The 26,980-nt window shown below is 34.9% G+C and overlaps 1 protein-coding gene and 1 pseudogene across 4 annotated transcripts in view; both read right to left on the bottom strand.

The window, feature by feature from the left end:
• DCBLD2 (discoidin, CUB and LCCL domain containing 2) overlaps positions 1-26,980 on the bottom strand; it is a 92,224-nt gene that overhangs the window by 40,932 nt on the left and 24,312 nt on the right. The window lies entirely within an intron of this gene.
• LOC307186997 (geranylgeranyl transferase type-2 subunit beta-like) lies at positions 5-2,853 on the bottom strand (annotated as a pseudogene). The gene is made up of 2 exons: positions 1,945-2,853; positions 5-1,752 (listed from the first exon to the last, which is right to left on the bottom strand). The product of its transcript is annotated as a geranylgeranyl transferase type-2 subunit beta-like (transcript).

Genomic DNA, 26,980 nt, shown 5'->3' with positions numbered 1-26,980 from the left:
GCAGATATTTGGTGTGATTCATGAAGTCGATAATATTTACAATGTAGGTAAAAGAATCATAATAATATACCAAACTGGGCATTAAATTAATCTAAAATGACTAGAATGTTTAATGATGAAAAACTCACATTACTCTGGAGAGAAAAAAAATTCCAAGTAATAACTGTTCAAATGATTCAAAAGGAAAAACAGTGTATACAGGCATCACTGACCTTATAATGACTCAGTTTCCTGTGAAATATATTTATACTCTTTAAAACTGTGACAAGGAATTTAAAAAATTAACTTAAAGCATTTCATGCAGGCAGGTGGCTCATAAGTGAATTGACAGTCAAGCAGTAGTATTCTTAACATGTTCCCCAAGGGGGAACAGATTCTTGAGCTCTGGGCACCCCTTAAACCTTTTACAGACCTTCTCAAGTTTTCTTCCAAGAATTGTTGGACTTCTGTCAACCCCTTTAGGTGATCATATCTAGTCCTACAGCTTTAACTATGATATGACAATTCACATTTATACCTCTACATAGCCTTTTCCTTGAACTTCAGATGCATGTATCTAACTGCCTACAAACTTTTATCCTTTAATGTCTAACAGACATGTAAAAAATAACATATCCTCCCTCAGTACAGATCTAAGTTTATTAAGATAAAAGGGCAGAAAAAAAAATTAGAGCAAGATATCCACCAATAACTAATAAAAATGGGTTTTTCTTTTTCTTTTTTTTTATTCCCAAATTTCAGCCATTTATTTTTTTCATCTTTTAATTCCTATGGGGTTCATCAATTCTTTATCAGTTAACATTCTCATTGACAAAGACCAATTTATATTAACTATAGTTATATATAACATATCAAGGGAGTACATGGGAAAATCAGAACACAAGACTTCATCAGCTAAATAAAGTTCAACTCAGTTTGCTGTTATGGAGACAAACAAGATAAATACATTGAAGCATAAACAAAATATTACGCTCAGAATAACAGCATTTCAGAAGGAAATGGAAAGCTGAAGATACAATAAACATCTCTAATTTACAATATGTATAATTATATAATTTATTAAAATCAACACAATTCATGTACAAAATATTAACATGGCAGCCATTAAGTTTGTTAAGCACTTCAAATACTGAAATGTTAAAACAGTAAAACTACACTAAGCAACTTCTGCATCAAGGGATCTAATCTAACTCACTAGTTCAGGTTGAACATTCACTCTCCGAAGTATTTCTTCAGGCATGCAAAAAACAGGGCTAACAGGTTTAATATGTTCTTCTCCCAAAAGTGACAATCCAGCAATTCCAAATAGAGCGTGAAAAGGATCTACCATATCTCCTGGCCTGTCCGCAAATCCTCCCGTTTCTTCATCTTGACACGCTAAAATGAAACTGCGCAGTTTCTCTCTGTCAATCCAATGAAGCCTTCCAATTATCTTTAGGGAAGCCAACACCCATCAAGAATAGCATACATCTGGTAACTTCTCTGGCCTTCCATTGAGTCCACCTGATGGAAGCTGTCGTTCACAAAGCCACCAACCAAGTAAATCAGAATTTACTCGATGCAACTGACTAGTAATAGCCAGGAATCCTGCCCAGCATGGGATTCAGAACCTGGCCTGCAACCAAATCCACCATCAAAGTTCATACATGATAAAACAAATTCGATTGCCTTTTCCACATTAATAGCATCCAGCTTCCCCAATAGAGCCAAAGTTGCCACTGCACAAAAAGAGAATCTTGTGTTGATTTCTCCCTATTACATAAAAGTAGATTTTCACATCCCATGAAGCAGCTGGACTCTCCTGCCTGCACTGCATTCAGCCCTTATCTTTTAGACTGGCCCCCTCTGTTCCAGTACTCCTGTATGCTGATATAACTAGCACAGTGCATGCTGGAACTTCCAGCAGACGATTAACTCCAGTTAGACCAGCTGCTTAGTGGGACCCCAAATATCTCCAGCGAAAGAACCATCTTCTTTCTGTAGACTCTGAACATATTCCACAACTTTATTTACATCAATAACATTAATACTATCATAGAAAGAATCTGGACAGCACTAAGAGTGTACAAGAGATGAGGATCATGTCCAATACTAGCACTTATTCCACCACACTCGTGTTGACAAGACTTAATAAATGTCAGAATTTCTTCTCTATTCATGCGATGTAGCCGTCCCATGAGATCCATTACAGTCAGACCCCAATAGATGCCACTCATTCCCAAATGTTCAGACACACAGTATTCGTAATCATCTTTGAGCCATAGGATGCTATATAATCTGCATGCTTCTCCACTAATAGGGTGTCGGGTGCATCTGACTTGATAATAACATCCTTCTGCGGTGTGCCCATGTCTGAGACCAAAAAAAGCAAAAATAGATTTTTCTTATGTGCCTGGTAACTTTAACAAATTCTGAATAAAAAGTTCTAAAAATATTTTAAGTTGAACAACATCACTTGAATTAGAGTAATGTGAACTTCCATAGATATCATTTTCAAGGACTATACATTTTCATGTGAGTAGAAAATGCTAAATAATCAACCAAAACCCCCCATCAGAACTGGTAAGGGAGATAAGGTCACAAGGTCGATATACAAGTCAACTGTAAACAATAACCTAATCAAAATGGGCAGAAGACCTAAATAGACATTTCTCCAAAGAAGACATACAGATGGCCAACAGGCACACGAAAAGATGCTCAATACTACTAATTACTAGAGAAATGCAAATCAAAACTACAATGAGGTATCACCTCACACCTGTCAGAATGATATCATCAAAAAATCTACAAATAATAAATGCTGGAGAGGGTGTGAAGAAAAGGGAACCCTCCTACACTGCTGGTGGGAATGTAAATTGGTGCAGCCACTATGGAAAACTGTAAAATAGAGCTACCATATGATTCAGCAATCTCACTCCTGGTAACATATCCAGAAAAGATGAAAACTGTAATTTGAAAAGATACATGCACCCCCCTCCCCCGCCAACGTTCATAATATAGCAGCACTATTTACAATAGCCAAGACACAGAAGCAACCTAAGCATCTGTCAACAAATGAATGGATAAAGAAGATGTGGTATGGGACTTCGCTCATGGTCCAGTGGTAAAGAATCCACCTTCCAATGCAGGGGACGCGGGTTCCATCCCTGGTCGGGGAACTAAGGTCCCAAATGCCACGGGGCAACTAAGCCCGCGTGCCTCAACGATTGAGCCTGCGTGCTGCAAACTACAGAGCCCAGGCACTCTGGAGCCCAAGCACTCTGGAGTCCACATGCCCTGGAGCCCACACACCACAACTAGAGACAGAAAACCCACGGGCCACTAGAGAGAGAAGCCCACACGCTGCAACAAAGACCCGACACAGCCAGGGGAAAAAAAAAAAAAAAGAAAGAAAGAAAAAAAGACAAAAAAAGAGACGTGGTATGTATGTGTATGTGTGTGTGTATATATATATATATATATATAATATATATATATATATATATTATATATATATATATACACCACACACACACACACACACACACACACACATAATGGAATATTACTCAGCCAAAAAAGAATGAAATATTGCCACCTGCAGCAACCTAGAGAATATCATGCTAACTGAAGTCAGAAAGACAAATACATGATATCACTTATATGGGGAATCTAAAAAATAATACAAATGAATTCATTATAAAACAGAAACAGACTCACAGACACAGTAAACAAACTTATGGTTACCAAAGGGGAGAGAGAGGTGGGGAGGGAAAAATTAGGAGTATGGGATTAACAAATACAAACTACTACTGTATATATAGTAGATAAGCAACAAAGATTTACTGTGTAGCACACGGAATTATACTCAAAATCTTGTAACAGCCTATAATGGAATATAATTTGCAAAAAAAAAACCTGTGAATCACTATGCTGTACACCTGGAAACTAACATAATATTGTAAATCAACTATACTTCAATTTTAAAAAATCAATTTTATTTCCATAAACTAGTGACAATCTCAAATGAAATTTTTAAAGCTTAATTTATAATAGCAACAAAAAGATTAACTATTTAGATACATTTAAAAAAAAGAAATTCAAAACCTGTACATTAAAATATGCAAAACACTGCTGAAAAAAATTAAAGAACTAAATAAATCAGGAGATATACCAAGTTCATGGACTAGAAGATTCAATATTGTTAAGATGTCAGTTCTCCCCAGATTGATCTACTGATTCAATGCAATCCATATCAAAATCTTAGCAGGTTTTTTTTTTTTTAGAAATTAACAAGTTGAACCTAAAATGTATATGGAAATGCAAAGGACATAGAATAGCCAAAATAATTTTAGTAAAGAAGACAGTAGAGAGACTTACATTACCTGCTTTTAAACTTACTATATAAAACTACAGTAATCAAGAAGAGTGTGGCATCATTGTAAGGGCAAATATCTACATTAATCTGAATGGAGCAGAACAGAGTCCAGAAATGAACCTACTTACAACTATCAACTGATTTCTGACAAAAGTGTCAACAGGGAAAGAACAGTCGTTTCAACAAATGTACTAAGCCAGTTGGATATCAATATGAAAAAACAACTTAGAACTTCACAATATACACAAAAATTACGTCAAAATGGATCACAGATTTAACTCTAAGAGCTAACCTTATAAAACTCTTACAAGAAGACATAAAAGAAAACTTTGTGACTTCGGGTTAGGCAAGGATTTCTTAGATTCAAAACCAAAAGTATAATCCATTGAAGAAAAATAATAATTAGGATTTTATCAAAATTTTAAATGTTTGCTCTTTAAAAGACACCATTAAGAAAATGAAAAAAACGACAGGCTAAGAAAAAATATTTGCAAAACATTAATCTGATAACGACCTCACATCTGAAATGTGTAAAAAACTCCTGTAACTCAATCAATCCAATTTTTTTAAATGGGCAAAAGATTTAAACAGACACTTTAACAAAGAAGACACACTCAAGGCAAATAAGCACATGAAAAGGTGCTCAACAGTATTAGTCATTAAAGAAATGCATTATTAAAACTAATGAGGAGATACCACTACATACCCACTAGATTAGCTATAATCAAAAAGACTGACAAAACCAAATATTGGTAAGAATGTGGAGAAACTGAAACCTTCATACACTGATGATGGAATCATAAAGGGCACAGCCATTTTTGAAAAACAATTTGGCAGTTTCTTAACATGTTAAACATAAAATATACGTATCATACATTTCATACAACCCAACAATTCCACTTCTAGTTATCTTCTATTTGCCCAAAACAAAAATGATGAACCTCAAAAACATTATGCTAAATAGAAGAAGCCATTTATGATATTTCTAGAAAAGGCAATAAAAAGATAAAACATAGGATCAGTGGCTGCTTGGGACCAGGGGTGAAGTGGGAACAGACTCTAAATGGGCACAAGGGAACTTTTTGGTGTGATGGAAATTTCTAAACCTGCATTTTAGTGATGTTCACCCAGCTCTATAAATTTACTAAAACTCATCAAACTATACATTTAAAATAGGTGAAATTTATGGTATATAAATTGTATCTCGATAAAGCTTTCAAAAGAAATGCAAACATTAAAACAATTTTTATTGTGAGGTGTTTTGCACAAAGAAAAAGTAGGTCACAGAATCAGACACAGCAGAACGAGAACTTCAGAGATCTATTCCATGCCCCTTCTGACAGCTGAAAAAACTGAATACCAAACATCAAGGTGTGCATACACGCACGCGTGTACACACACACACACACACACACACACACACACACGTCTTAGGTGTTTGCTATGGTGTTCAATATAAAATATATGTCTTGTTCATCCTTTCTTTATTTTTTTTATTTTTTAAATATTTATTTATTCAGCTGTGCCGGGTCTCAGTTGCAGCACTCCGGCTCTTTGTTGCTGAGTGCCGGATCTTTATTTGCAGCATGCAAACTCCTAGTCGCGGCATGTGGGATCTAGTTTCCTACCAGGGATTGAACCCGGGTCCCATGCATTGGTAGCGTGGAGTCTTAGCCACTGTACCACCATGGAAGTCCTTGCTCATTCTTTCTTTAAAAACACCTACTGTGCAAAAAAAAAAAAAAAAAAAAAGCCTTCTATTGCTAAATGTGGAATGCAATTTAAATATAGCTATCAATATTTTTAACTTTCAAGTAAAACAACAAAGAACCCTATAACAGTTATTATCTGAATATACAAGAAGAAAAGATGATTAAGTCTTTAGATTGTTTAATACTAAATAACTTAGAAACAGTCTGGTAAATAGGACAAACATTAAATACTGTATTATTTTTGAATACTAAATATTAAAAAATGACCTAATATTAAAACAGAGCAATATAATATGTACTTCATGCTATTCCAAATATTATCTCAAATACTAAAAATATTAGACATTGTATAATTTGTTAGCAAAACCAAATGTGTGCAGAGCCAGGGCCCATCACATTAAATCTTAAGGCCCAGTGGGAATAGGTAAAAGGAAGAAAAATTGTATCAGCTAGAACCTTTACATAAACCAGTTAACTCTTGTAAAAATGAATAGGTTCAGCTGGGCTTACCAGCACTAGCTGTTCTTTGCCATTTAAGGATTTTATTACAAGGCTCATAAAGGTGCTCAGTACAAATACTGACTTTTCAGATACTTTTAGATACAAACAAAAAAGGTCATATTTAAATGATCATAAAGAATATGATCATGACACACAGAAGTATCCTTACTTTATAAAAATTATATCATGTATACGAATACTAGGAAATTCCAAGTTATTAGATTTAAAAGTGAAAGTGCTCTATGAAAATAAATAATTGACAAAAATATATTCTTGAAGTGAAACAAAAAATTTTTTAACTCTTTTATAATATAGACATAATCATAAAAGTATTTTCTATTAGCATTGCAGTTTTACCTCTTGTTTGTTTATTTATTTAGAGTTCTCTTGTCATCTGAAATGTGTATAAATTCAATCTGTGGTAGAAACAGAACATTTTTTTAAAACCCCTCTTTTTCTGTGAAACTCAAAAGGCAGTCCTAAAGAATCCCAATTTAAAAAAATAACAAGAAGAAAAGAAAAGCACAACAGCTCTCCTTGCTTAAGTGAGATCAATATATACCAGATAAAAACCTATTTTCACCTCTTATTCCCAGCCAGGATGATGGTATCTCTCCTCACTTGGCTTGCCTTTGATCACAGGTTTTACCCATTATACAAGTAACACAAGCACTTGGCAAAATACTCTGGGAAAGAAAGAAGAAAATTCATCCTTAATCTGGGCCAATATACTCGTTAATTCTCTAACTGCTTTCCCCAATTGGTTATTCAAAGGTACTCCTGAATCAACAAGAAGCATTTAACTGCCAACAATTATAGGTTCTGCTGATGGCTCTCAAAGCCAGCCAAATTTGTTAGAAGTTTCTCATGGATAAATAAGAGAAGAATTTCAAAAAACAGTATATGGATATAGAAAAATATAATTATAAAAGCTAATCAAATATTAATCACCATAAAACCCATGACACACTGGTTTATAGTCTAAAAGAATCCATGTTCTGGGCAAATAAAAATGTTTGAAAAATCATTAGCCCTTAGGAAACTAGAAAAAAAAAGCAAATTAAATCCAAAGTGAGCAGAAGAAAAGAATTAGAACAGAAATCGATCAACATGAAAACAATGGAGAAATTAATGAAACTAAAAGCTGCCTCTTTGAAAAGAAAGTCAGTAAGCCTCTAACTAAGAAAAAGAGGACACAAATCACTAATATCAGAAATGAAAGTGGGGACATCATAATATTAAAAAGGATAATAAAAGAATACTATTAACAACTCTATGTCCACAAATTTGATAACCTAGACGAAATGTACAGGTCCTTGAAACACACAACTTGCCAAATTCATACAAGAAGTAAACAATCTGAATAGGCCTATATCTATTTAAGAAATTGAATCAATAATTAATAGTCTTTCAAAAGAGAGAACACCAGGCACATATGGGTTCACTGGTGAATTCCATCAAACATTTAAGAAAGACATCACACTAAATCTCTACAATCTCTTTTCAGAGGACAGAAGCAGTGGAAATATTTCCTAACTCATTCTATGAGGCCAGCATTACCCTAAAACCAAAACCAAAACCAAAGACATTACAAGAAAACTACAGACCAATACCTCTCATAAAAATAGATGTAAAAATACTCAACAAAATATTAACAAATACAATTCAACAATGTACAAAAGAATTACACACCACGATCAAGTGTGATTTATCCCAGGCATGCAAGATTTGAAAATCTTGCATGCCTGGTTCAACATTTGAAAATCAATGCAATTCATCACATCAAGAGGCTAAAAAAGAAAAACCACATGATCAAATCAATAGATGCAGAAAAAGCATTCGACAAAATCCAACATCCATTCATGATTAAAAAAACTAGGAATAGAGGAGAACTTCCTCAACTTGATAAAGAACATTCCCCAAAAAAACCTACAGCTAACATCACACTTAATAGTAAGAAATTAAAAGCTTTCCCAATATCAAGAGCAAGGCAAAAAATGTCCCTTTTCACCACTCCTGTTTAACATTATACTGGAAGTACTAGCTAACATAACAGGACAAGAAAAGAGGAAAAAAGATCATACAGATTGGGAAGGAAGAAATAAAACTCTCTTTGTTCATAGATGACACAATCATCTGTGTAGATAATCTAGAAGAAATAACAAAAACTCCTTTAATTAATAAGTGATTACAGCAAGGTTAATATACAAAAATCATTTGCTTTCCTATATATCGACAACGAACAAGTGGAATTTAAAATTAAAAACACAATACCATTTACATTAGCACCCCCCAAAATGGAATACTTAGGTATAAATCTAACAAAATATGTATAAGATCTACATGAGGAAAATTACTAAACTCTGAAGAACAAAATCAAAGAACTAAATAAATGGAGAGATGTTCCATGTTAATGGACAGGAAGGCTAAATGTTGTCCAGATGTCAGTCCTTCACAACTTAATTTATAGGTTCAATCTGAATAAAAGTGCCAGCAAGTTGGGATGATTAGACATTCATCTGTAAAAGAATGAAACTGAATTCTTATCTTATACCACTCACAAAAATTAACTCAAAGTGGACTAAAGACTTAAATGTGAGGGACTTCCCTGGTGGTCCAGCAGTTAAGACTCTGTGCTCCCAATGCAGGGGGCTCGGGTTCCATCCCTGATCAGGGAACTAGATCCCGCATGCCACAACTAAAGATCTCGCATGACACAATGAAGATCCCGCATGCGGCAATGAAGATCCTGTGTGCCACAACTAAGACCTGGCACAGCCAAATAAATAAATATTTTTTAAAGACTTAAATGTGAGACCTGAAACCATGAAACTTCTAGAAGAAAAAACAAAGGCATAAAAAGTTCCTTGAGGGGCTTCCCTGGTGGCGCAATGCTTAAGAATCCACCTGCCAATGCAGGGGACACAGGTTCGAACCCTGGTCCATGAAGATCCCACATGCCACAGAGCAACTAATCCCTTGCACCACAACTACTAAGCCTGAGCTCTAAAGCCCGTGAGCCACAACTACCAAAGCCCATGTGCCTAGAGCCCAGTGCTCTGCAACAAGAGAAGCCACTGCAATGAGAAGCCTGCACACTGCAATGAAGAGTAGCCCCCACTCGCTGCAACTAGAGAAAGCCCGTGCGCAGCAACGAAGACAGCCAAAAATTAAAAAAAATAAGTTCCTTGACATGGGTCTTGGAAATGATCTTTTGGACATGACACTTAAAGCACAAGCAGCAAAATAAAAAATAAACAAGTGGGATTATATCAAACTAAAAAGCTTCCCTAGAGTGAAAGAAACCATCAACAAAGTGAAAAGACAACCTATGGAATGGGAAAAATATCTGCAAACCATGTATCTGATAAGGGGTTAATATCCAAAATATATAAAGAACTCACACAACTCAATAGTAAAACAAAAAAAACACCTCAATTAAAAAATGGGCAAAGGGGAGTTCCCTGGTGGTCCACTGGTTAAGACTCCATGCTTCCACTGCAGGGGGCGTGGGTTCAATCCCTGGTCAGGGAACTAAAATCCCGCATGCTGCCCTGTGCAGCCAAAAAAAAAAAAAAAAAAAAAAAAGGCAATAAAAAAAGTGGGCAAAGGACCTGAATAGACTTTTCCAAAGAAGATATGTGAAAGGCCAAAAAGTACATGAGAAGACGCTCAACATAACTAGTTATTAGGGAAATGCAAATGAAAACTACAAAAAGATATCACCTCACACCTGTTAGAATGGCGATCATCAAAAAGACAAGAGATAACAAATGCTGGTGTGGATGTGGAGAAAAGAGAATCCTTGTGCACTGTTGGTGGGACTGTAAATTGGTAGTGCCACTATGGAAAACAGTATGGAGGATCCTCCAAGAATTAAAAACAGAACTACCATATGATCCAGCAATTCCACTTCTGGGAATATATCCAAAGGAAACAAAAACACTAACTTAAAAAGGTATCTGCACTGCCATGTTCACAGCAGCATTATTAACAATAGCTAAGACATGGAAACAAACTAAGTGCCCAAAGATGGATGAATGAATAAAGAAGTTGTGGTACATATACACACAAAAGAATATTACCCAGCCATAAAAGATGAGGAAATCCTACCATGTGCAACAACACTGATGGACCTTGAGGGCATTATGCTTAGTGAAATAAGTCAGACGGAGAAAGACAAATGCTATATGATCTCACCTATATGTGGAATTGAAAACAAAAACAAATGCATAGAAAAAGAGATCAGACTTGTGGTTACCTGAGGTGGAGGGTGGGGGGAGGGGAAATTTGAAGAAGGTAGTCAAAAGGTACAAACTTCCAGTGATGAGATAAATTAAGTACTATGGATGTAATGCACAACATGATGGCTATAGTTAACATTGCTGCATGATATATAGGAAAGGTGCTAAGAGAGTAAATCCTAAGAGTTCTCATAACAAGGAGAATTTTTTTTCTTGTCTTCTTTTTTATTATATATATATATATATATATATATACACACACACACATATATAAATACACACATGAGAAGATGGATGTTAGCTGAACCTACTGTGGTCGTCATTTCACAATGTGTGCAAATCAAACCATCAGGCTGTATGCCTTAAACTTACACAGTGATACATATCAATTATTTCTCAATAAATCTGGAAAAATATCCCAGCAAGTTACTGGATATCTACAAACAGATTCTAAAGTATATATAAAGACAAAAGAGCCAGAATGGAAAACGCAATATTTAAGGAGAATAAAGTTGGAGAACTGACACCACTTGTCTTCAAGACTTACTATAAAGCTACAGTAATCAAGACAGTGTGCTACCAGTCAGAGAATAGACAAACAGATCAATGGAAAAGAATAGAGAGCCCAGAAGATCCACATAAATACAGTCAACTGATAAAGGAGCAAAGGCAATACAACAGAGCAAAGATAGTCTTTTCAATAAATTGTGCTGGAACAACTGGACATCCACATGCAAAAAAAGAAAAAGAATCTAGACACAGACCTTATACTCTTCACAGAAATCAATTCAAAATGGATCACAGACCTAAAGGTAAAATGCAAAACTACCAGACTCCTAGAAGATGACCTAGGAGAAAATCTGGATAATCTTGGGTATGGTTATGACTTTTTAGATACAACAGAAAATGCAGGATCCATGATAGAAATATTTGGTAAGCTGGATTTCATTAAAATTAAAAACTTTGGCTCTGCAAAAGGCAATGTCTAGAGATTGAGAAGACAGGCCGGAGACTGGAAGAAAATATTTGCAAAAGACGTATCTGGTAAAGGACACATCTGATAGAGAACTCCTATCCAAAATATATAAAGAACACTTAAAACTCCACAATAAGAAAACAACCTAATTTAAAAATGGGCCAAAGAAGATATACAGATAGCAAATAGGCATATGAAAAGATGCTCTACATTATCTATCATCAGGGAAATACAAATTAAAAACACAATTGAGATATCACTGTACACCTATTAGAATGGTCAAAATCCAGAACACTGACAACACCAAATGCTGGTGAAAATGTGGAGCAACAAGAACTCTCATTCACTGCTTATGGGAAAGCAAAACGGTACATCCACTTTGGAAGACAGTTTGTGGATTTCTAACAAAACTAAACAGTCTAACCATCCAATCCAACAATCACACTCCTGGGTATTTACCCAAAGGAGTTGAAAATTTATGTCCACACAGAAAACTGCACATGGATGTTTATAGCAGCTTTATTCATAATTGTCTGAACTTGGAAGCAACCAAGATGTCCATTAGTAGGTGAATGGATAAACTGTGGTACATCTAGACCATGGAACATTACTCAGTACTAAAAAGAAATGAGCTATCAAGCCATGAAGAAACATGAAGGAACTTTAAACGACTAACACTAGTGAAAGAAGGTAATCTGAAGAGGCTACATATTGCTTGATTCCAACCATACACCATTCAAGAAAGGCAAAACTACAGCGACAATAAAAAGATCAATGGTTGCCAGAGGTTGTGGAAGAGGGATGAATAAGCAGAGCACAGAAGACTTCTAGGGCAGTGAAAATACTCTGTATGATACCACAATCATGAACAAATGTCACTGTTCAAGCGCACAGAATGTGCAACACCAAAAAAAAAAAAACATTAGCCACTAAGGAAATGCAAATCAAACCCACAATGAGATACCACTTTACACCTACTAAGATGGCTAGAATAAAAAAAGACAGATAACAACAAGTGTTGACAAGCATATAGAAAAACTGGAACCCTCATACACTGCTGGTAAATGGTACAGTCACTTCAGAAAAAAGCCTGTCAGTTCTTCAAATGGTTAAACGGAGTTACCATATGACTCAACAATTCTACTTCTAGGCATATACCCAAAAGAAATGCAAACATATGTCCACATAAAAACTTGTACAGGATAGCTCACGGCAGCATTATTCATAATGGCTAAAAGGTGCAAACATCCTAGGGTAAACTGGCACGGAGAGATGGTGATAAATCTGAAAGAAAGAATGGTGTGATCCTTTGGCAACAGAAGGAGCTGTGAGAATTGAGACGACCTATCTAGAGTCTACTACGGGAGAGAAGAAATCTCTTGCCTTCTGGGAGAAGGAAAGGCTGTATCTCTGAATGGGAAGAGATGTTAGATGTTAAGTGGATCATCTATGTGAAGGCCTGGATGCTGGAGGGGGTTGGGTGCATGGCTGTCAACACCACAGGAAACTTAAAACAGCAGTAGAGTGGGAAGAAGCCTTTGAGGAGAAAGTGGCTAAGAAGTCCATGAAAGCTCCAAAGGAAATAGAGTTCAGGGGCCCAGGAAAATGTGGCAGGAGCTAGAACCAATAATCTCTTTGTAATAATTCTAAGTGGAAAAGTCATTGTTTATATAACTAATTCCTTTACCATAGAAATTCAGGTTTCTATTTTTTCCCATATTTTAGATAATGATGCAATAGATTTGTTCATATGCACAGCCTTTTTTCCCCCATATTTAAAATGATTATTGAGGCCAGATTTTTTTAAAATTACAGGGTCATGTTGCCTTCCAAAAGAGTTACACTGATTTACATCACTACCTCCAATATAGGTTGAGAGTTTATTTCAAGGCAGCCTTATTACCATTTTTTTTCCTGTTTATAAGTGCTTTTAAAAATTCTATAAAAATTTTGAATATTAGGAGAAAAAAAATCATTCTTATATAATCCTATTACACCGAGATAACCACTAGTAACACTCTGAAGGGTACCTCTCAATGCCTTGGCTCTCACCATCTGTTAAATGAAAATTATAGTACTATTTATCTCATAGGGTTACAGCCATCATTAAATGAACACACATGTGTATGTTTATGTGTATATATACACACACACAAGCACAGTATTCTCTTTATTCATCAATTCATATACTTGCTCTTATTTAACATAAACCACACCTACATAACTGCTTTTCAGAAAGGCTGTATCAATTTATTCTGCCCCCAGTAGTATTAAAGATAAAAGAAACTTGGTAATTTTCTATTTTCTTGATTAACGAGTGAAGCTAAATTTTTCCAATGTGCACTGACTTTTAGAATTTCCTCTGGTATGTGATCCTTTTATGCTACCCCTGACCCCTGGCTTTAAAAAAAAATTAACTACTTCTATATTACAAATATGGCAAGAGGGAGATTTTCTTGGGTGGGCCTCACCTAGTCAGGTAGGCCCTTTAAAAGCGAGTGTTTTCTCTGGTTAGTCACAGAACTGGAAATTCAAGAGACGCATGCCAGCTGGCCTAAAAAAAAGCAAACATCTAGGTGGTGAGCTAGCACTCCTGACGGCCTCTAGGAACTGAAAGCAGTCCCTGGCCGATCGGCAGCAGGAAAATGCGGACCAGAGTCTTATAACTGCAGGGAAGTGAATTCTGCCAACAACCAGTGAACTTGGAAGAGAAGCCTCAGGCCCAGATGAGAACCGCATCTCCAGCTGGTATCTTGATTTCAGCCAGGCAAAACCCTGAGCAGAGAATCGAGTCATGCCAAGCCCAGACATCTGACCTACAGAAACTGAGATAAGAAATTTTGTTCTTTTTTTCCCCTCAAGATTGGCTTTTATTTTGCATAAATAAATATCCAAATACAAACAGTTTCTATGTGCTAGACCCCAAAAGGTTATTTTCCAAAGAATCAATAAAAACAAAAATACATTTCCAAGTTTAATGTCTTTTTTCCCCACTTTAATAGAACTTTTTTCTTTTTTTTACAATATATCTAAGAATTTAGTCTGTTCAGAGTATTTTTTGGCAAAAAAATCAGTCATAAAATACATGTAAACTTTGTCTACAGCCTTTTCTGAGTTTTCAACACCCATGTCCCTGATAATAGAACACACAAATGAGTCAGTTATACAGAGACTTGATCAATTTAGTATTTTCTAAGTCATTTCATGTTTAATGTAGCTCAGATCCAAATTTCCACTCACCCTCTCATCTTCCCAAGGATGGCATATAGGTTAGAACTACGTGAATTCCATATATCAGTGGGGAAGGAGTGTCTGACCCAAAGCCATCCCTGGTCATTGATCCATGAGCTCTTCCATTTCCTTATCTTGTTACATCTGTTGGTGCTTTTCTTAGTCATTCTCCACCCTTTTGGGAACGTTTAGATGCTCTTTCATACTTTTCTCTGGGGTTTTGACTGCATGTGTTCCTCTTCCACTGGGTCATGGAACCAACAGCAAACCAATGTTTCTTCTATTGCTCTTCTTTCAGGATCTGCTTCATCTGCAGGGCTAAAATCAAGGTATCAGCAGGGCTGATTTCTTCTGGAGGCTCTAGGGGAGAATCCACTTTCTTGCTCCTTCCAGCTTCTAGAAGATGCTGGTATTTCTTGGATCCTGGCCACATCACTCCAGAAATTTTGACATTTTAAGCTGCTCAATTTGTGGTAATGTTATAAAACAGAAAACTAATACAATGTGAAATTTACTTCGGTGTATAGTAAGAATACCTTGCTTTTGGATGATCAAATCTGAGATAAGTACTACAGCATGCAAATTGGAGTGTATATATGGCTTAGGCCCTCAATTAGCAGACAGATGTACTTTACTTGCCCTTTTCGCCTGTATAGTTTTGAGCCTAAACTATTTCAAAAATGTTTGAAGTACTTGCCAAGATTTAAAAAATCTGGAAACTCCACATAAATTCTGAATTTCTGGCTTCTGTTGAAACACCACAAGAAAAAAAAAGAAGGAAACCTGGGCTAGTTTTCCAAGTGGTTGTACCTAAGTAATGGATGTCCCTTTTGAAAGGGAAAAGTCACACTCCAGTTTGCCATAGCATCCACCATTCCCTAATGTCCCCAATCCTGAAGCTCAGTTATCACTTATCATTGTGGCAATGTTGTTATTATAACCTAGTCCATTTCACTCGTTTATTTTACCTGTCTGGCCTCTGTTGGCAGTATATATGTATCCACCTGAATAGAGCTTAGAGATCTTAAGGATATCATGCCTCTTCTAATACCCATACCAACTACACTTTAGGTAGATGATGAACAGCAACAAATTAAGCTCTGGAAGATGGTAAATAAAATGCTCTGTATTCAAAAGAGAGGAGAGATCCATCTGACTTCAGATTGACTAGAGGTGGGGTTAATATTGTCATAAAGCTTAAGAAACCTGATTTATGTTCTCAACTAAGTGGAAGATCATTTAACCTATTGAGAGGTGTGCCATGGAACAATGCTCATTTTAGGAACTTGCAACTTAGAAAGATAAGGTGGAGAATGGGGAATTATTTGAGAAAGCAAAAGCACCATCAACTGTCCACCTCTAATAGAAATGGAACTTGCTTAGAGAACATCACTCAATTTACAAATAGACTTGGGGACAGCTTTTTAGGGCCCATGTACAGAAGCACCTCTAATCTCAAAAACAAAACTTGGAATTCTCAAAGGAACTAATTTACTGAATATCCAGGCACTGAGCTAGGTATGTGCTAGGGATTCAGTGATGAAACCAGATAGGCACAGTGCTGCCCTCAGAAAACTTAGCGCAGTGGGACAGGGCAAGTGCACAGCTGAAGCCTCTAAAGTACATAAGAAGCCACTGCAGTCCCCAGAAAATGTTTAGAGAAGATTCTATCATTAAATAACATCCATCAGTACAGTTTCTTTAAAAAGTCGGGCTTCAAGGATCACTGCCTTGTGCTTGGTGGGCCAGAGCGAGTTTCAGTTGTAAAATTTAGCTGCCCGACTTCAAGTGATTTTGTGTTCTCATTTTGAATGACTAGGATGTCTTCTCATAATGATTCCTCTTATGCTGTGACTAACAATAAGTTGTTTTTGGCTGGATTTAGTATTAGCTTTGGCTGCTTCAACAAAAATTCACCTGCAGAGGAAAACGATAGAAGGGTACAGATCTAATTTCCCTTTAAACAATTCAACTATTGGGTATATATTTAAAAGGACAAGTAACAAATATTTACTGTGTTTAAAAGGAATTCAGTAATATCTCTAAGAATGGATTTGCCTCTCCTTCTAAAAGACAGTGGTGACTACTTTAAGAGTATGTTTTTCTACAACACCATAAAGTCATTGTGCATCTTGATTTCAGGGAAGGTGGCTACTTCAGTGTTATTTTTTTCATGAATATATGACAGATCCAGTATTTGCACGTTTTAAAATGAATACGGTCCATGTGGGAAAATGTACCTTGACACTTTTACTCCTACTTCACACATCCTACACAAAGATCAATTCTGGATGGATTGAGGATATAAATGTACGGGAGGGAACACAATAAAGCATTAGGAGAAAACCTTGAGAACATCTTCATGACCTGCAAGTGGGCAAAGATTTAAGAAGATAATACAAAAAGTACTAACCATAAAAAAAAATTACTGTGAACATTAAAATTAAGTTAATGTCTGCTTAGCAAAAGATACCAATAAAGGAGTAAAAAGGAAGGCTATATAAAGGGAGAATATTTGTAATAAATATATCTAAAAAGAATCCATAACCAGAATATATAAAAGAACCCCTACAAATAAGAAAATAATCATCTGATAGAAAATAATGTATAAAAAACTTCAAGATTCTTCACAAAAGAAGATATTCAATGGCTAATAAATAAATGAAAAGAGAACAATATCATTAGCCATCAGGTAAATTCAAGGCAAAGCTACAATGTGATATCAGTACACACAAACTAGAAGGGTGAAAAAAGAAAAAACAGAGAATAATAACTGGTACTCTCATACACTGGTGGTGGGCATGGAGTGGCACTACCACAGATGCATTTGGCAGTATCTAATAAAGCTGACCATAGGCAAGCCCAGGGACCCAGCAATTCTTCTTCTCGATATAGAAATGTGCACTCATGTTCACCAAGACAGGTAACAGAATGTTCATAGCAAACAGTGACAGCCAAGAAGTGGCTATATGGTGGATATTCCTTAACTTTAAGTAAGTTTCCTTACTGTTAGAAATTTAGTTTGCTTCCAATTTTTCTACATAGTGAATAATGTTGCAACAAACATCTTCCTAACACATCTTCTTCTATCTTTTGAAATATTTCCTTAGGAGTGATTTTTAATATATACTTCCATACGGCTACCCAAGTGAGTTATACCAATGAATACAGCCTCAATATTAAAAAAGGACCAATTTTATCACACCCATACCAAAATATTAAAACTTAAATGTTTTTCACTAATCTAAAAGTCAGGGAGGCAATATACTTAGCTTTAAAAATTTTGCATTTCTTTGACTCTAAGAATAATTGCCTCCTCTAATATCCTCTTTCATAATGGTGTCATGGACAAAAGAGCATCTAAGTTTTTATTACTATCCATGATGGTGACCAAAGGGTCTTGATAGAAAATTTTATTGCAATCACAAGAACCAAAATATACACAAAGCAATACCAATCTTCCCCATCAAATTTAGTAGGCTTTCCTTCTCTCTTGTGAAACTTCTACTTTAATTGAGAACTCTAACACTTTTCCTCTGGAAAACCAGCAAACTTCTGGATAGAAGAAAGCTCCATACTCTGCTTCTGTTTCTTCATAAAAACTCTAGAAAAGGTAATGACTCAAGGCCCTGGCTCTTATTAAGTTGACAGCTTCTTTCAGGACAGCTGGCAGAGTTTTCTCATACCGAGTACCCTAATGTAAAAAGCAATGAGTCATAACAGTGTATAGACTTCAGCAAAACCAGATGTGTTGCCAAACATCACAGGTGAGACATATACAGCATACCAAGAAATTTCTTTCAAAGATTTTCTGGAAAAGTAAACTTTTCACCACTTGGGAGATGTCAAAGACTTTTTAATATTTCCTATAAGGGCTCACAAATAGGAATTCTTGGATAGGGTCAGCATCGTGTAGATTACTTTCATCCAGCTGAATGCCGATGAGAAATGGGACAGCTGTCAATTCCTCATTAACCTGCCTCAAAACATTAGAGGAAACATTTTGAAGTAATGACATCATTTATAGAGACAAAGCTTTAGCATTTCTTTTCTGTTCTAGGCCACAAACCAGATTGACCATTCTAGGGTACAAAGATTCACTAAGGTCTTTCAAAATGTATGTGGCTTCTATACTTTCCAATGCAACAAGCAACCTCATAGGATGCTTCTGCATTAGGGACAAGTTCATGTTAAATATAAGTATCCATCAAGCCTTCTAATGAAAAAAATTCACAGTAATCAATGTATTTTCATGATAAACAGATATGAGATGCCTTTAGCCTTCCTGAGTTCATGCTTTCACAGGCCAGGATTTTATCTCACATGAAATTCTGTGGCTCTCACATCTACCAGGCAAAATACCTATAATCATTAAGATTAAATATCACTTCTTTAATTCCTGCCCAAGGAAAACTACTCTAAATGTAAACTGTTAACAATGATGATCATATTGTAATAACACTTCTTTCAAGTGAAATAATACTTCACACTTTAATTTGACATAAAATAATTATTTTTTTTTACAAAGACAACTTTAAAAGAAACAGTAAGGAACTTCAAGAACAAAATTTATTTATTTTTACTAGGGTCACCGGTCCCTAAAGCATATTAATAGATTCCATGGAGTCTAAAAATAAAGTGGTAAAGGTTAATGAAAGACCCATTGGGGGAGACAAAGACAATTAAGATATCCCATGCACAGCCAGAAAATACTGAAAAAAAAAAAAAATCCACTGGTAGGTAAGAGCACTGACTTCAGAGAAGGAACTTAAGAGCAAAGAAATCCTGAATAGGGCAATTTTGGAAAGGAAATACTTTGGTGGGAGAAGTAGGTTAAAAGTAACAGAAATGGAAACTGTATGGTAAAGGTGGGGGGGCAGGGGGCAAAACAAGAGGAGGAAATTTAGGATCCTGCAAGATTAAAAAAAAAAAAAAGGATACATAACTCCTCCCCTTCTATAGCCTCTTCTCTTCCGAAAAAAAAAGAGAAAAAGAAAAATTTACTGCACTAGCAGAAGAGGGCTATCATGAACCTACCATAAACTACAAAGCTAATAAACCATTGCAAACCACCAGCACTGTCCACAGAAATACTAAGGCAGTCTTTATCTACTTAAAAAACATAGTAAAAAAAGAAAACAAAAAATGAGAATCTCAACAATTCAGTTTATGGAAACCCTCTCATCCCCCCAAACAATGGTAAAACAGAAGGAAACTGGAACACAACACTAAACTTAATTAAATGTCCTCAAACAAGCAACTGGGGATATGACAAAACACCTCGAAACAGAAACTCAAAAACTAAGAACAGAAATGGACAAAAAGTAGAAAAAAAAAATAAGAGTTGACTGATCTCAGAAAAGAAATACAAAAAAGTGACAAAGTTATGTCAGAAATGAAGACCATATTACAAGGTACACAAGGAATAATAGATTCTAATGAAAACATGATAATGAATGTTGAAGGAGAAAACAAATAACAATGAAAAGGAAATTTTAAAAAGTAAAAAGGATCAGTGAGAATGTGGTTGAAATGAATGTGGTTGAAATGGCAAACAAGGTCCAGTTTTCTTACAATTAAGCATCTAAAAAAGATACACAAGACAATGGAAGAGAAATAATATTAAAACTATAATCTAAGAAAACTTTCTAGACTCTACATACTGAAAGAGCTCATTAGATACAATGAACACTAACTCACAGTGATAAATTTCAATACATATCCTTGTAAAACTATTTGACTTTAAAGATAAATAAGGAATCTTTACAGCCTTGATACAAAGATCAAATACCTTATAAAGGCAAGAGAATTCAACTAGTATCAAACTTCTCAAAAAACAATATAAAAAGCCAGGCAATAATGGAAGAGGATTTTTTTTTAAACTCAAAGAATGAACACATGAACCAAGAACTTATATATCAAATCAAGCTGACTCTCAAGGTAAGAAAAAATTTTAAATTAAGCAGTTTTAAACATGCAAGATACTCTGTACCCATTAGCCTTTCTTAAGGAATCAATCTATTCAAAGATGAACTTCATCTATTCAAGATATAACTGAGAGAACTTAAAGCAAAAAGACTGGCAGTGAACATTTAATATGTTTAAACACTGATCGAGAAAAGGTAGAGATGGGTTGAAGAATAGGATATTATATGATATAGGCTATATGTTATGAATTTATGTTCTGTCAGAGTAAAAATGGGGAAAGAAGAGAGAGGAAAAGAGGAAAGTAGAATAGTTCATTGAATGTTATATGAATAATAAATAGGAGTTATAGGCAATTGGTAGGAATGAAAAGACACCATTAAAAATAGACAAATCAGATAGTAAAAGATGAAGACAAGAGGGGATGAGAGGTATTTAAGAAAGTAGAATTGGAAGGTTAACACTTAAACTACAAAGCTTATTAAACTCCAAAAGAAGTTTAAATATAGGAGGAAAGAAAATAACGTAAAGAAATAAACACAGCAAATATAATACACACGATTATAACTTAATATGATAGAGTTAAGACAAAAAAGCTTTCAGTTTTACAAACATGCAAATGGGCTTAACTCAGTTATTTAAAAAATTTTTTTCAATTTAGTTCACAAAATGAGACCCCCAAATATGTTATCTATAAGAAACACACGGGCTTCCCTGGTGGTGCAGTGGTTGGGAGTCTGTCTGCCGATGCGGGGTACGCAGGTTCGTGTCCCGGTCCGGGAGGATCCCACGTGCCGTGGAGCGGCTGGGCCCGTGAGCGGTGGCCACTGGGCCTGCGCGTCCGGAGCCTGTGCTCCGCAACGGGAGAGGCCACAACAGTGAGAGGCCCACGTACCGCAAAAAAAAAAAAAAAAAAAAGAAACACACCCAAAACAAAATGATTCAGCAAGGCTAAAAATAAAGGAATGAGCAAAGACAGGTATACCAAGCAAATGAATATAATAAGAGATAAGGAGGACAGTGTGTATGTGATACTGATGTCAGACATAGAAGAATGCAAACTAAAAAGAACTACATATGACAAAGGAGAAACTTTTTAATGCTAGAAGTCAGGATTTAAAATGAAGGCATTATAATTATGAATAGCTATGCAATAACACTGCAATCATCTTTATAAAAGAACCCAAAGAAATACAGAAAGAAAAAAAGAAAAAAGAAAAAAGATACACTAATAAGAGATCAAGTGGATAAAAATAAGGATATAGAAAAACTAAACAGCATAATAAGACATATTTTGGATACATATTAAACTTTACATCTTAATATTACAGAATAAACCTTCCTCTCAAGCATACATGGGACATTCACAAAAAAGATATCTTAGGTTATACATAAAATATAAGTTCCATAAAGTAGAAATATTACAATGTTTTCCAACTACAATGCAATAAAACTAAAAATTATTAACAGTAACAAAGAAGGGTACCTCCAATTGAAATAAATCTATTTATCTATTATTTATCCAATAATAAACAATTAAAATTATTAGTGGTTAAAAGGGAAATACAAAACACAATTAAAGAATTCCTAAAAAATTATAATACTATAAATCAATCTGTGGTATATCAGTCTTAAATATGTGACCAAAGTAAAATCCACAGTTTTAGATAATTTTATCAATAAAAATGAAAGAATAAATATAAATTAAATTCCTGGTTAAAAGCTAGGAAGAAATAACAAAAATAAGCCAAAAGCAAGCACAATGAGGAAAATAATAGAAGAAAATGAAATAATAATGGAACTAGAAACAGAGATTAGTAAGGCAGAAAACAAAGAGAACAGATCTAACTATAATTAATAGATCAAAATCTATTTTTTGAAAAATATCAACAAAATACACAAACCACTAGCTAATAATCAAAGTGGTAAAAAAAAAAAAAAAAGAGCGAAAGCACAAATATACAAAACAAGAAATGATGGGAGGAAATATCCAGTGAAAAAACACTGAAATAACTATTAGGAAAAAAATCATAAGAATCTATTTTGTAGACACTGCTACAAATAAATTTGAAGACCTAGGTGAAACTGGTAACTTGCCTGGCAAATAGTTTACTAAAACTGAACTCCTTAGAGACAGAATATTGAAACAGATCATTCTCCTCGAAAGAAAGCTATTAAGGACCTACCCTACCAAAAAAGCACCAGGTCCAGATGGTTTCACAGAGTGAAACCTTCAAAAACTAGCTTGTTAAAATGCTCTCTAAATTTTTCCAGATAAGTGAAAAGGAGGAAAACTTTTTATTTAATATGTAACATCAATACGTAAACCTGATAAAGACAATGCAAAATAAACTGTGCATTATCACTTATCAATATTTATGTAAAAATACTAAACAGAATATTAGGAAACAGAATCCAATACTGTATTAAAAGAATGACACATCATAACCAAGTGATCTTTATTTCAGGAATACAAAGTTGGCTCAATATTAATGAATCCATTAATATAACACATATACTAAAAGATTCTAAGGAGAAAATTATATAATCATCTTCATAAAGGCTAAAAAAAGCTTTCCAATAAAATTCAACACTCTTTCCTAATGAAAAACACTCAAGAAAACAGAAATCAAGGGATATTTCCTGTTATGAACGGAATGTATTTCTCCAAATTCATACATTTAAGTCTCAACCCCTAGTGTGACTGTGTTTAGAGTCAAGGCCTTTAATGGAGGTAGTTAAGGTTAAATGAGGTCTTAAGAGTAGGGTCCTAATCTGATAAGACTACTGTCCTTATAAGAAGAGACATGAAAGAATAAGGCTCTTTCTCTCTCTCTCCTCTGGGACCTCTAGCCTCCAGATACCGAGAATAAATTTCTCTTGTTGAAGCCACCTGGTCTGTGGTATTTTGTTATGGCAGTCTAAGCTGACTAAGACACTTAACATTTTCACTAAGACCAGGAACAAGTAAAAGATGCCCACCATCTCCACTACTGTTTAACATGGTATTGATTGGTGGTATTAGCCAATGTAATTAGATAAGATAAATCAATCATAGGCATAAGAATTGGAAAAGAAGTAGTAAAAACTCTATTTGTAGATGTGATTGTGTACCCAGAAATCCCTAGAAAGTGAGTGATAAAACTAACTGAAATAATAAAATAAAATAAAAACCTCAGTAAAGTGGCAGGATATAAAGTCAACATATAGAAATCAACAGTCTTCATATAATTAGAAACTTGAGGACATAGTGGCAAAATAAAACAAAACAAAAACACCTCCACTTACAACAGCAACAAAGAAGATAAAATATTTAGGAATAATTTTAACAAAAAATATGTAAAACCTACATGAGAAAAAGTTTTAAACACTCCCGAAAGACAACAAAATTAGATTTGAACAATGGAAAAAAAGCAGATTATTCTTAAACAGGATGACTCAACCATCATAAAGACAATTTACAAACAATATAATCCCAATTAAAAAATACCAACAACCATTTTTATGAAGTTGGACAGTTGACAGATAAATTAACAGGCAAGAATAGCCAGGAAAATGCCAGAAGTGAATATCTATAATGGGAGACTACCCAGATGAGACATTAAGACACACTATAAAGCCTCTATAATTAAAACTCTGAGGTTCTGGTATATGACTAAATAGACAAGTGGAACACAACAGAAAGTCCAGAAACAGATCCCAAGTACATACAGAATTTGAGTATATGATAAAGGTAGTATTTCAAACCACTGGGGCAAAGGCAGACTTTTATATGCCTGGTGCTAGGACAAGTGGTTAGTCATCTGGAAAAAATACAATTAGATCTACACTTCATACCGTAAAAGAGAATATCTCCTAGTGGACCAGGGATCTAAATATAAAAAAAGAAACCACATAAATGTACCAAAAGAAAACATGGGTAAATTTATGTTTAACAGGGATATAGGAAGAGGCTTTCCAAATATGACTCAGAATCCAGATGCAAAAGACTGATGAATTTACTACATTTAAAAAATTTTACATGGCAAAAATACCCACTATAAATAAGCTTCATAAACAAAGTCAAAAGACAACTGACAAACTAGGAGAAATTGTTTGCATCATGTATCGCATAGAGGCTAATATCACTAAAAGATAAAAGAATTCCTAATACCTACGAGAAACAAAGACCAAAAAACCTGAAAGAGTGGGCAAACAATGTTTTTTTTTTTTAAAAAAATGGACCTTCAACATATAAATAAAAGGTTCAGGATGGACAAACAACAAGGTCCTATTGTACAGCACAGGGAACTATATTCAATATCCTCTGATAAACCATAATGGCAAAGAACATGAAAAAGAATATATATGTATAACTGAGTCACATTGCTGTAGAGCAGAAATTAAACACAACATTGTAAATCAACTATACTTCAGTAAAAATTTTAAAAAATAAATAAAAGGTCCAACCTTCCTCATAGTAAGAGAAATGCAAATTACAACTATACTGGGATATCATTTCTCACCTATCAGTGGGCAAAACGTACCAAGCATGACAACACACTCCGTTGGCAAGGCTGTGGAAAAGCAGGCATTTTTATGCACTGCGGGTGGAAATGTAAATTGGCACAATCCTTGTAGAGGTGAGTTTGGCAATAGCTAACAAATCTATGTATACACTTACCTTTTGAACCAATAACTACACTTCAGAAACTTACTCTGAAGGTACACCTCCAAGAATACAAAAACACATATGCATTAAGTTATCTATTGCAGCAGTGTTTGTAACCATAGAATACCAGAAGCAATCTATATATCCAGATATAAATGAGTGGTTGAACCACAGTACATTCACAATATGGAGTTCTCTGTGGCTGTAAAAAGAATAAGGACTATCTTTATGAACTGATGTGGAATGATTTCCAGGATACATTATTAAGTGGGAGAAAAACAAAGTAGGAAAGAATATCAATAGTATATTAGGGTTTTTTTATAAGAAGGGGAAATAAAATCTAAATATATCATTTGTATAAAAAAGGAAGTAGAAAAGATAAAACAGACTAATACAACTGGTTAGCTACAGGGGGTGGGTGGAGATAGGGTGGAAAGGACAGAAAATATGGAGTGAAGTAAGAAGGACTGTCACTTATCTAAGTATATCTTTTTGTACAGTTCTAACTTTGAGAACCATGTAAATGTTTCACATTCTCAACAAAATAAAAAGAAAACTAACTAGAGAAAAAGCCTACAATGGAATATGAACAGAAGTCAATGAACCAAACCGTACTACAAATGGATAATAACATAACCACACTGGAGGGCAGGAGGTGGTGGGGGAAATCTAGCCCAGGCAGTACTGAACACAGTATTTAGATTAAAGGTCCTCAGGTTAAGACTAAGCAAGTATGGATTCTAGGTAGCAGGCTTCTTTGATTTAGAAGCATGGATTAGTAATTCTGAAACTATTTTCTGTGTATTATAGCACTAAACAAATAAGTGAACTAAGTACATATACTGTAGACAACAGGAGCTAGATACCTCACTGTCAGAGAAGTGATTACCAGTATGAAAAGGGAAGGAACAGAATGAACCTGGATTAGGATTAAAGGTATCAGTATGAACTCATGCTTTTTAATCAATATAGGTAGATAAATATAAAAAGATATAATGTGCATACCTGTATATACTTAAGTACATATATACATATATTTATCTACTAAATCTATCTGCTAATAGGGCATGGCAGCCAACTGGCCTGAAGTTACAGACTAGATATTGATTTCTAATACCATTTTCCACTAAAAAGAAACAGGATTCCTTGAAGAAATGGATGATTTCAGGGTTGAGACAGGACAAGTACAAGACAAATCTAGAAAATCCTGTGCCAGACCAGAAGGAAGTACTTAAAAAATGATGAGGACATCACAAAAGGAGACAGGAGCTAGTCTGAAGAGGCTCTCAATGGAAATTTGGGACAATTTGAGAATCAAAACAAATGATAGTAAAGGATGATAAACAACGGACTAACACAAGAATCCATGAGTCCACACTGGTA

The sequence above is a fragment of the Stenella coeruleoalba genome (genome assembly GCF_951394435.1).
Source record: "Stenella coeruleoalba genome assembly, chromosome: 5".
Taxonomy (NCBI): Eukaryota; Metazoa; Chordata; class Mammalia; order Artiodactyla; family Delphinidae; genus Stenella; species Stenella coeruleoalba.
The sequence above is the reverse complement of the archived record's forward strand: the minus strand, read 5'-3'. Positions and strand labels throughout refer to the sequence as shown.